The 13,129-nt window shown below is 37.0% G+C and overlaps 1 long non-coding RNA gene across 1 annotated transcript in view; it reads right to left on the reverse strand.

The window, feature by feature from the left end:
- Nucleotides 1-13,129, reverse strand: part of LOC308654316 — a 186,796-nt gene that overhangs the window by 86,615 nt on the left and 87,052 nt on the right. Inside the window, exon 5 of the long non-coding RNA XR_014023216.1 lies at nucleotides 11,847-11,950. This is a non-coding gene — a long non-coding RNA (uncharacterized lncRNA). The remainder of the gene's footprint in view (nucleotides 1-11,846; nucleotides 11,951-13,129) is intronic.

Genomic DNA, 13,129 nt, shown 5'->3' on the forward strand with positions numbered 1-13,129 from the left:
TAGAGAGGGAAGATGGGAGGGGAGGGGAGGGGAGGGGGGATAGTAGGGGATAGGAAAGGTAGCAGAATACAACAGTCACTAATATGTCATTATGTAATAATGTGAGTATGTAACAGTTGTGATTCTGCAATCTGTATTTGGGGTAAAAATGGGAGTTCAAAACCCAATTGAGTCTAATGTATGAAAGATGATATATCATGAGCTCTGTAATGTTTTGAACAATCAATTAAAAAAAAAGTTTAAAAAAAAGATAATAAAATCATAGCATTTTCAAGTAAACGGATGGTGTTGGAGAATATAATGCTAAGTAAAGTTAGCCAATCCCAAAAAAACAAAAACTGAATCTTTAAGATGTGATAAATTACATTAATTGATTTCCATATATTGAACCAACCTTGCATCCCTGGAATGAACCCTACTTGATCATGGTGTACTATCTTTTTGATATGTTTTTGTATTTGATTGGCCAGAATTTTATTGAGAACTTTTGCATCTATGTTCATTAGACATATTGGTCTGAAGTTTTTTTTTTTTGTTTTGTTTTTTTTTTGATGTGTCTTTGCCTGGTTTTGGAATCAGGGTGATATTGTCCCCATAGAATGAGTTTGGAAGTGCTCTCTCTTTTTCTATTTCCTGAAATAAATTGAAGAGTATTGGTATTAGTTCTTCTTTAATGGTCTTGTAGAGCTAGGCTGTGTATCCATCCAGTCCTGGACTTTTTTTGGTTGGTAGGCTTCTGATGGTGTCTTCTATTTTGTCATTTGAAATTGATCTGTTTAAATTATGTATATCATCCTGATTCAATTTGGGCAAATCATATAACTCTAGAAATTTGTCGATATCTTTGATATTTTCTATTTTATCAGAGTACAAGTTTTCAAAATAATTTCTAATTATCTTCTGTGTTTTTGTAGTGTCTGTTGTGATATTTCCTTTTTCATCATGTATTTTAGTAATTTGAGTTTTTTCTATCCTTCTCATTAGCATGGCTAAGGTTCTGTTAATTTTATTTATTTTTTTTAAAGAACCAACTTTTTGTTTTATCAATTTTTTCAATTGTTTCTTTTCTTTCAATTTCATTGATTTCAACTCTGATTTTTAATTATTTTCTGTCTTCTGTATATCAAGTGACAAATCCTCTGAGAGGGAAACAAGGAAAACTATCCCATTTACGATAGCATCAAAAAAAAATAAAATAAAATACTTGGTATCAACAAAAGAGGTGAAAGACCTCTACAATGAAAATTGCAGAACACTAAAGAAAGAAATTAAAGAAGACCTTAGAAGATGAAAAGATCTAACTTGTTTTTGGATAGGCAGAATTAATGTTGTCAAAATGACCATACTACCAACTATACAGAATTTAATGCAATTCCAATAACAATACCAATGACATTTCTCATAGAAATTCAAAAAGCACTTATGAAATTCATCTGGAAAAATAAGAGACCCAAAATAGCTAAAGCAATCCTTAGCGAGAAGAGTGAAACAGGTGGCATTACTATACCAGACCTTAACCTCTACTACAGAGCAATAGTAACAAAAACAGCATGATATTGACACCAAAACAGACCTGTAGACCAATGGTACAGAATAGAGGACACAGAGACCAACCCACATAATTATAGTTATCTTATATTTGACAAAGACACCAAAAACGTACATTGGAGAAAAGATAGCATCTTCAACAAATGGTGCTAGGAAAATTGGAAACCCATATGCAACAAAATGAAACTAAACCCCTATCTCTCATGCACAAAATTCAACTCAAAGTGGATCAAGGACCTAGGAATTAAACCAGAGACACTGCGTCTATAAGAAGAAAAAGTAGGCTCAAATCTCCATCATGTCACATTAGGCCCCAACTTCCTTAATAAGACTCCTATAGCTCAAGAATTTTTTTCTTTCTTTTTATTTATTTCTTACATACATAACAATAGTGGAGTGTATTACATTCATAATTATCCATTCACAGCACAATTTTTTGTAATTCTGTATATAAAGTATGCTCACGCCAAATTATGCCATTATACATGAGCTCTCTTTTTTGCATACAATTCTTAATACGTATTTATACCACCATTTATCATATCTGTGTTTGTATATAAGGTATGTTGACACCAAATTCACATCTCCATACATGTATTTTGTATAATGATGACCTTCTCCTTCTACCATCCAATTAATATAAAGAATTAATAAATGGGATAGATTCAAACTAAAAAGCTTCTTCTCAGCAAAAGAAACAAACAGTGAGGTTAATAGTGAGCCTACTAACTGGGAACAAATTCTTACCACAAGCACATCAGATACAGCACTAATCTCTAGAATGTATAAAGAACTCAAAAAAATCTTAACACACACACAAAAAAACCTCAAAACAAATAATCCAATCAATAAATGGGCCAACGACCTGAACAGACACTTCTCAGAAGATGATATACAATCAATCAACAAATACATGAAAAAATGCTCATCATCTCTAGCAATTATAGAAATGCAAAGCAAAACTGCTCTAAGATTTCATTTCACTCCAGTCAGAATGGCAAATATTAATAATACAAACAGCAGTAAGTGTTGGTGAGGATGTGGGGGAAAAGATACATTGCTGGTGGAACTGCAAATTGGTGCAGCCAATATGGAAAGCAGTATGGAGAATCCTTGGAAAACTGGGAATGGAACCACCATTTGACCCAGCTATCCCTCTTCTCAGTCTTACCCAAAGGATTTAAAAACAGCATACTACAGGGACACAGCCACATCAATTTTACAGTAGCACAATTCACAATAACTAAACTGTGGAACCAATTTAGATCCCCTTCAGTAGATGAATAGATAAAGAAAACGTGGTATCTATACATAATGGAATATTATTCAGCATTAAAAGAAAATAAAATCATGGCATTTGCAGGTAAATGGATGGAGCTGGAGAATATATTGTTAAGTTAAATTAGTCGATCCCAAAAACCAAATGCCAAATGATTTCTCTGATTTAAGGTGCTGATTCATAATATGTTGTGGGGAGTGGGATGGGGGGAGGGTTAAATGAACTCTAGATAGGACAAAGAGTGAAAAAGGAGGGTGGGGAAGAGAGGGACCATAGGGGTAGGAAAGATGGTAGAATGTGATGGTCATCAGTACCCCAAGTACCGGTATGAAGACACAAAGGATGTGACTCTACTTTGTGAACAGAGCTATGAAAAATTGTGTTCTATAGGTGTAATATGAATTGCAACGCATTCTGCTGTCATATATAACAAATTAAAATTAAAATTAAATGCAAATAATAGTAGAAAAAAAGAATGAATTAAAGTCCTAGGCTTTGACCTACAAAAATAAATAAATAAATAAATGACACTGATCCCATTGTAAGGCCCCTATATTCATGAGCCAATCTGAACCTAATTACCTGCCAAAGCTCTATTTCAAAATACCACCACATGGGGAATTAGATCTTCAGACTACAAATTTCAGGAAGACACAAAACATTCAGTCCATATCAAGGGCAAGGATTCTTGTCTCTTTTAGTGATATAGTCCAAACATCTAGAATAGTACCTAGCACACAGGGGCCATTCAGGAAATGTTTGTTGACAAAGAGCAGGTCATGTCACCTGCAACATGACTGATGAGCTACAATATAATGAACACTCTCAAATCACAGAATTGGCATTAATATACATGCTCAGATTTCTATCCTCCAAACATCATAAAATAGCTTATCACGACTATTAATTAGGGTTCTCATTTTGTGCTGGTGACAAGAGACCCAAGTAAACTATGGTTTGATTTAAAGGACTACATATCGTAAACATGATTGATTTTTTTTATATATATAGTGATCCAAAACTCTGTGGCATTTTTACTCTGAGTACTCCCAGGTCTGGACACTTTCTATTTTGTGGCTGTATCATCATTAAGATACAATCTTTGTCTTTGGTCCAAGATACTTCATTTTCTTATGTTCAAAATAAACCAGTGAGGGTGGAAAAGAAATAGGAATGCCATGCTCCTTCCCTTAGAAGGCACGTCTGCAAGGTACATGCATCATTTTTGTCCACATCTCATTGACCTAACTGAATCACATGGTCACACCTGGCCACAAGTTAGAATGAAAAATATAGTTGTTATTCTTGGAAGCTGAAAGTCTGGGCTTCTACTCTTACAAAAGAAGAGGTGAACAGATTTGAGGGAGAACCAGCAGACTATGCCATAACATATATTTTAAAACAATAATTTAGAATTGATTGTCTTTGTGTAAATAATTGTTGAGGGTGGGCAATACATACACAGAGGGTCATTTTACTACTTTATCTGCGTTTTTTTGAACATTTCACATTAAAGAGTTCTAAAAACAATTGCATGAGTATATATCATAGAATTTTTAAAAAATTCATTATTTATGTATTTTTTTAAAAAATACATATAGATAGATAGATGGATGGACACAATACCTTTATTTTATTTATATAGTTTTATGTGGTGCTAAGGATTGAACCCAGTGCCTCACATGTGCGAGGCAAGTGCTCTAACCACTGAGACACAACCCCAGCCCTTGTTGGTTCTTAAGAAATAGGAATTGGCATGGTCTAGAGTATCATCAAAGGATGGAAAGGTATTTATAGGATTTATAGGGCTTTGCTGGACTCCTGAGAAGCCGCACAGTCTGCATGGTACTGAATGCCTTTTACTGGAGCCAGCTGCCAAATCAAAAGCAGAAAAAAATAAAAATAAAAACACTGACCTGAAAATTCTTTGAAATTCCTCAATCTCTATATTGTGCTGGTGGCGCTGAGAACTGGAGCAAGCATCTCTTTTCAGAGATACTCTTTGAACCTATCCACATCCACCCCACCTCTGTTCTGAGGGCCTGCCAGGGGCCACTGAGCATCTGATATATCCATCTATTCTGCTCCAACCTGCTTCTGGTTTCTCTTTTAAAAGAACATCACGCACAACTTCACAAGTCTAGAATTCAATTTTGTAATTATTGCTTTCCTCTGTAATCTTTAAAACTTGTTCCTAACTATTGAAAGTCCTAGCTCACAAATAATACCTGCCATATTGTAAGTGAGATGACATTTAGGACCCCCAATGCCCCGTTGGAGCAATGCTTCTTAGAGACTGACTTATGAGCTCTGGAGTCTAATCCAAACTCTCCCACATATCAATGTGGGATATGTGGAAATTTGAGGAAACAGAGCCACTTTTATCATTTATGCAATGAGGATAATACGAAGTCCTCTAAAACCAGTCAGGAAGGATACCACCAAAACATAAGTGAAAGTGATCTCTAAAAATAAACAAAGGCGTCTGTTCAAGTCCTTATACCTCTTGAAGCTTAATCATTTTAGGGAATTCAGAAATTTTTTTTCCTTGAGTTCTATTCCATTTCCCCTGGCCTCATCAATTGACCAATAACGGAAGGTTCATGCAGAGTTCCTCACTGTGTTCTCTGCTCTGCACCCACCCATCTTTATAAGACCTCCAGTTCCCCTTTGAAGCCACCATGGACACTTCAGAGTTTTCAGAAGGACTCTTGAGTACTCATAATTGCATCCCTTCAGATACAAGGTGGCGCCATTATTCTTGCTCCTTCCTTCTCTCTAAGACCTCAGAAGCTCCAAAAACTGTCACCACAATTAAAGGTACTTTTCTTTGAGAACTATAGACCAACATGGAAAAGGCAGCTAATTTTCAGTTTCTGTTCTTACCACTGGTTCCATCTTCTTATTGTCAGCTCAGCCACGTCTTTAGTTGGAAGTTGGTCCCTATTTTTCCCTTTTAACCTAGTATGCATTATTACCTCAACATGTCAGTTGTAGCCGAGAGTGTTACCATGATCACCTTCATAGAAAAGTGAACACCTTCTCTCACCACCTTTGAGACACACTCGGTATCTGGGTGGCCAGGACTCCTACTGCTTAGTGAGAGTTTGAGATGGCTCTTCTGGCTGTCTCCTGCAGCCCTTTCTTCAGAACACTCAGTCATGAGTCCATGACATTAGATGGAAGAAAATTTGGAAAAAGCATTTACTCCCACATCTCCTTCCTCTCTAATTCTGACACATCATTCTTGAATCCAGCTAGTATTACTCATTGCTTCCTTTCCCATCATATTTCTATGTAGGGAGGTGCTTCTGTGTCTAATGGAACTAGATTCCCCTATTGCTTCTCTGTGCTGGTACCTTTATAAATACTAGGAAGGGCACAGCTCTGGCAGAATTGAAAGCAGCTAGCACAATTCTTTATGTGCTCTGGACTAAATGTTGGTATCCTCCCCCGCCCAAATTTCTATGTTGAGATTTATTCCCCAGTGTAACAATACTAGGAAGGACGGTCTATGGGAGATTATCATGGGACGGAGTCCTCATGAATATGGTTGATGCCCTTGTAAGAGACATGAGAACTCTCTGCTGTCTGTCAGCCTAGTGTCTAAAGAGAAGATGGTCCTCTGAAGACAAGGAAACAGGACCTCATCAGACATTACATGTGCTAGTGCCTTGTTGGATTTCCTAGCTGCCATGACTGTGAGGAAAAAAGTAAAATAAAAGGTATGCATGGTTTAAGCCAATGGAACTGTCTCTGTCAATAATCTCTTCTCAACAGATAGTATAAAAATGAAATACTTTGAATTACTGAGTTAGGTCAACTACTCAAGCTACCTGAGTCTGTCATTTGGTGAATTTTGTGAATCACTTCTAAAAACACAGAGAGCATTCCTGGGATTTGGGAGTACAAAGCAGGTACAATGTGAACTCCAAACTTGAGAAATTTACCATATAATCATCTTTTCTGAGAGAGAAAATAAGAACGTTATAATTGGCAGTATGTTCTCCTTTCTCATTAGATTTCCTATATCTTCTCGTCATGGTTCTCTATCTTATTTCTGGATCTTAACAAACTCAAATTAGATTGTTTACTGCTTAAAATTTTTTTGTTTTATGCCTTGAGCTATACCAATGGAAACAAATGATCAGTCAATCAAATATACCAAATACTTGCTATAAAAAGAGAGAAAAATGTTCATAATGTTCCAGACATAAAATTATTTCAAGTTTTAATCCTGTTTTTACAGAAATTAGAGACTTGAGTCTGAATTTAGCTGAATCTGACCTGCCTCACCTAGATTCATTCATACCCTATGAGAAAGAATTTTTAAACTACCCAATTCCAGTCAGTTTCTATTATTAATCAGAAAAGCATTTCCTTAATCCTTCACCCCAAGAGCAGCTTCATTATAGTTTCCGAGTGAGTGTGGAGAATTCTTCTTGAAATGTTATTTTTTTTTAGAAAATCTGATTTTGAAGGAACTGAAAATTAAGCAGCTTGATAAAATTACAGTTATGAACCATTCATTTATTCAGAAGGATGATATGCTCATCTCATGAATTTGTCCTAAAAATTTATAGCTGTTTCTTTAGAGATGTGGAATCACAGGTGGCCAGGAAGAAGTTTTTATTAATTTGAAGATCTCTTGACCCAAGTCACCAGCCCTTCAATTCTTCCCTAGAGGAGGAAGGAGTTAATTTCTATATTTTTTTCCATGAGGGACAGGCTCGAGGCTCTGAGTTGCTGAGCTCAATGCCAAGGCAGCACAAAATAATGAGAGACATATTACAGACCCTTTAATCAGCATCTAAAAGGGCTGCATACCCATGACCACTCTAACCCTCTTCCAAAGATAAGCTTGCAGCTTGGTGTGAGAATAGGACTTTAAATCCACACGCACCTTCCACCCCACCCCCCCACCCCGCCCCATCTTCATTTCTTTGCAATCTAGTCTATGCTACAAATTCTAGACAAAGGAAGCGGCACAGTGAGGAACTTGGCAGGTTTTGCTGTTGCCACTCCAAGTAGAAAGGGCAGCTTGATATCTCAGCCAGAGGAAGCTCAGGTGGAGCCCCCACATGCAGTTCAGAGGACAGCACCTCCTACCAGCCGCCTCAGACCAAGGATTTGGCCCTCAAGCAACATCTGTTTTACTCATAGCCCTTTGGTAGAATAAGTCTTCAGGGACACAGCACAGGAAATGAGCAAACTCAATCAGAGCCAATCAGAGCCAAGGCTGGTGATTTAGGATGAAATGTCACTGGCAAAAAAATTGATTTCCATGAAGAGATCTGAGTTAGTGAAACATTACTGGAAATAAATACAGCCTCCCACAGTGACTGTGAGAAATGATAACAGATATTGGTTATGTATGGATATGTATGTAACAGGCTGTAATTCTCTCTCTCTCTCTCTCGCTTTCTCTCTCTCTCTCTCTCTGTTTTTAAAATCACAATTTCATATTTCAAATGAGAGAGTTTTTCAGATATCTGGAGCTTGGAATCTTAAGGCCAAATTTTATCCTAAGCCTAATGATTATATGAGACAGTACACAATTATGATTCTGAGCCTTAAGTTTATTTCTGTATCCGTAAGTCCTCTCAATCATTCATCCTGACCTTTACTATTATGTTCATTTTTGCCATAAATAATTTTGGAATGAGGAAAGACAGCATACATTTAACAAAAAGGAAGACAAATGAATAAGTCAGATGAGACAGGCACTGTGAAATGAACTGGGGCTACAAAGAATCATGAGATGCTGTCTGTTCCTCTTCTTGATGGAATCGTAGGACAATGAGAGAAATACAGAAACAAAGAGATATATCATTACACTACAATATGCAATCACTATGGAAAGATAGTCGCCGCAGGCTCTGAGGACTCAGAATTGGGATATCAAGTTCATTTCAAGGGTCCAGGATAGACTTCCCGGCAGAGATTATGTTTGAACTAATCCTAAAATCACCAGTAGGGGAGAAACACTTCTGTAATAACAGAGTAAAGACCGCCAGAAATACATTCCTCCATAACAGCTTAGAAGAAAGTGGTGAAATCTTATCAAAAACAACTTTTTCAGAATACTAGAAATAATCAAAGGCTTAAAAAAATCTAAGGAATGTTTATTAAGAAAACATAGCCCAAACTCAGTAAGAACAGTGGAATTTTTTGTATTTTAACTTAACTTATTCATGCCCATTCCCTTCCCCCCAGTTCTATGGTAGTTTTCAAAAGAAAGAGTCTTCCTAAAAGAAGAGCTATAAAAAAACAGCAAGTTGGAAGACACTGAGGGAAGCCAAATGGATTTGGAGCCCTGCAAAAAGCCCCCTCCCTGGGTAATTGCTTTTATGTAACCTCTCTGGCAGTTTCCTATAGACGCCCCATTCACAGAGTTTGCCTTCAGGTGGCCCCACACAGAGCTCAGTTAGTGAAAGCTTTCCTAGCTCCAGGCATCTGTCTGAAAACAATCAACACAAATGTCTTAACATCTCAGCTGCCTGAGGTGGGGATACAAGTTGAGAAAATACAAAACTTCTCAAAAATCTTAAAAGGAAAATATGGAGAGTGAAATGTCTACTTTTCACTTTGAAAAGCTTTGACGGATTCCTGGGAATCTAGAAGGACATGCACATACTTAGGAAAGATCTCAGAAGACCCTAAGTTCTCACCTCGGGTTAACTCTCAGGCTCTTGGCAACAGTAAGGGAAGGCTGATGTGGAGTTATAAATGGCCAAACTGTCAGTAAAGTTTCATGACAAAACCTGCAGAGGATCTCTGCAAAGTGCCTCTGCCAAGTGCAGGGTGCAGACTTGGCATTTAAGAAGCCCTCTAACCAGTCATCACTTGGCCACTAAACTAACTGAGGAGACTTCAGTGACCACATACAACAAAAAATACAAACATTACAAGACTAGTTCAGAAAAGACATTAAACAAGCAAATAACGATGAACAGCGAACAATAAACTCTGGGTAGGTAGGTGAGATCAGATCTTCTGGGATGCCACTAAGGAGAAAACTCAAAAAAGAGTAGTGGGAAAAAAAAAATGAAGAAATCAAAGTAGAACACTAGAAAATTTTCTATTCAACACAAAGGAATAAAAAATAAAACATAAATTATACAAAAAAACAAAACAAAACTAAACCTCAATCTAAGACAACAAAGTGCCGCAGTCTGGCTGGGCACAAAATCACGAGCCACTCAAGCAGGAACAAACTTTATTTCGAAAACTCCTGGGCCTTCTCCCAGGACACACCACACCAACAGGAAATCCCTCCTCCGGAAATCCCTCCTACCGCACTTCCCCAACCAATGGGAACTCTCTGGGAGTCCCTAGTGCTCCAAAGTAGCAGGCCCAGGTGAACAGCAGGGGTCTAATATCCAATTGAATGCACATCTTAACATAATCATTATAATCTCAGTGGCTTGCTGGCATCACCTTTCAACCAAAAATGCCATGCATCATTCCTACTCGGCTATGGCTCTTAGCAACGAAGGAAAAATAATGATTAGAAAAAATATAGAGAATACTCTGAACAATTAAAAAAAATTAGATAAACTGGATAAAATAGTCAAGCTTCTAGAAAATCATAAACTATCAAAACAAATTCAAAAAGAAATGGAAAAATCTAATTCAGATTCGAGAAAGTAAGTAGGCAATCTGCTGAATGGGAGAGAACATTTGTAAATTGTACATCTGATCTGAAACTTGAATTCAGTATATAAAAAATTCTTAAAACTCCACAATAGTCAAACATCCACTATAAAAATCAAACATCAATATACAGCAAATGGAATGTTTGCTCAGTGAATAAATAAAGTATGCTCTTCTCTCAACAAAAACTCACAAGTAGGGTTTAGACAGGAGATGATGGGGCAGGGAATGGTGTTCAGGTAATCACTAGAATATTGGTGAAGGCCCAAAGGTAGTCAGTCCTAAGGGAGCGGTATGAACTACCTCAGGTTGGGCCTGATCAGACCATCACTCAGGCAAAGAGGAGAGGCAGTGATAGACCCAACCTGATCTTTTATTAAAATTGGGAGCCATCTTGCCACAAAGCCATGAAAAGCTAATTTCGGCTTTACTATAAATTACTGCAAATTCTGAACCTGCTTGGAATGCCTGCCCGTGTCTTGAACTCACCCATGCCTGGCTCTCTGACCAGATAGCAGCCCTCTCTGAAACTTTAGTGACACCTCATAAATATTGGCCTTCCCTGGCCAGACAACGACCCTCTCTGAGGTTCTAATGGTCCTCATAAATTCTGATGTTTGGGGCCAGCAAAAAAAATAAATGTAAACTACCATTAGTGTGATGCTTGTCAGAGTTCTGTTATCTGTAACCCCCCTTTTGTGTAACTTTCTGGACTATAAAGCTGGGCTATAGGAAAGGTGGGGTTGCTGTATTGTTCCCGCCATTTTGGGAGGGAAAGGCAGCCCGGCCGGTCGAAATAATAAGCTTGCTTTAATTTGATTTTAATTGGAGTCAGTGGTCTTTTCTTGTGTCCTGGTCTAACAGCAGCAGGAACCATGTAATGAAAAGCCTTGTGCTATGTGGGGAGTGAAGTTAGGATGGGGATACAAGTGGAGACGATTATATGAGACTATACACAATTATGATTCTGAGCCTTAAGTTTATTTCCTTTACTTCTCTGTCAATAACCTGGACAAGGAGGAATTGTTGGCCATGATAGTGGTGGGAGAAAAGGATGGACTTAAGAGAGGTAGAAGCCATCAAAGGTTAAGTGAGTTCATATGTTAAGTATGAAGACTAAAACAGAGAGAAATCTAGGAAATCTGGAATCACCCATTTTTCATTAGAATCTTTTATTCCCTCTTTCCCTATGTATCACAGAAAAAAAAATCATATATGAAGTAAGATAGGTACACATGCACTCCAGTATACACTATGTGTGAAATATAATTAGAATATTCACATTAAAAATCTGCACCAAATAGGCACACATACATACTCACACATCACACCGATATGACAATCTCAAAGCCCAAATTCTTACCTTATGCCTTTCAAGTGTCCATAGAACCAACCTTCTAACCTAGAGGCAAGTTTGGCTCTTACTCCCTGCAGTTTTTTCAGCAGTGCTAAGGCTTTCAGAAGGGCCTAGAAGGAGATCCATGGAAAGCAATATCAGGAAATCATATAACCTTCACAAACATAGTGTCTCAAAAAATCCTACTCATTCAGAATTTCTAGTAAATTCAATGCATTAATATTAATAGACATGATTTTGAGATGGACACCACCGTGATTAAAATATAATTTTATTTTTTTAATAATATTTGATTATGTACAAAAAGGAAACTTGTGCAATAAAACATTGTCAGGACAATTATTGACAGGTCTTCTTTTTGCTGTTAATTTTACTTCTGGTTCTGCCATTACTTACTGCTTTGACCTCATGCAACCCATTCTCAGTTTATCTACCCAATGAAGAAGTTAAACTAGAGCATCTTCTAAAGTTTCTTTTAGCTCCAATAGAATTTGTATGGCAGAAATAGAGATTAAAATAGTCATAATCTAACAACATATTAAACTCCCTTTCCCCGCCATACTAATCACAGTAACTAAGTCATTAATAAACTTAAACAACAGAAAAAAAAACATTTCAATTTAGTTCAAGGAGGGAGTTAAATAGGATTTAATATCTCAATTGATTAAATGTGGATTTTACCATTTCCTAGTTGTCTATTATTGTCAAGAGAGTCAAGGTAAAGTGTTCAGTGTAACCAAACTGCATCAAAATCTACTTTGGGAATTTGGGCAGGTTTAAAAATAGATACACAGACTGCATGCTCCATAATTTTTTATAGAATAACTAAAAGAAAAGTGTTTTCAAAGAAAAGTGGGTGATTTGTAACTATAAACCTAAAACAGGTCTGCATAAATCTTATTGCCCTGTAGAGCCAATGGTATCTTGACAGTCTCCTAGATTACACAATCCTGTTCCTGAATTACATCTATGACACAATAAAATACTCTGCTATGGATGTATGATAAATATTGTGATTATCTCCATTAGCTATGCAGTGGAAGGTTATATTTGCATGACTATACAAATACATTTAAACAATGACCCATTTGCAGATGGGTATGTCCATAACTACAAGAGTAGATAATACTCATGCTGCATTTCCTCTGACTTCAGTTAAGCATAAATGCGACAAATGGGTTTATTGCTCCACTTTGGTGCTCAGCTAAAATCAGAGATTTAAATTTGAATAGACCTAAATGGCTCTCTACACTCAGGTAGCGCTCCCTTGAACATCTGCCAATGTGCAC

This window comes from Spermophilus citellus (assembly GCF_964194105.1).
Source record: "Spermophilus citellus genome assembly, chromosome: 8".
Taxonomy (NCBI): Eukaryota; Metazoa; Chordata; class Mammalia; order Rodentia; family Sciuridae; genus Spermophilus; species Spermophilus citellus.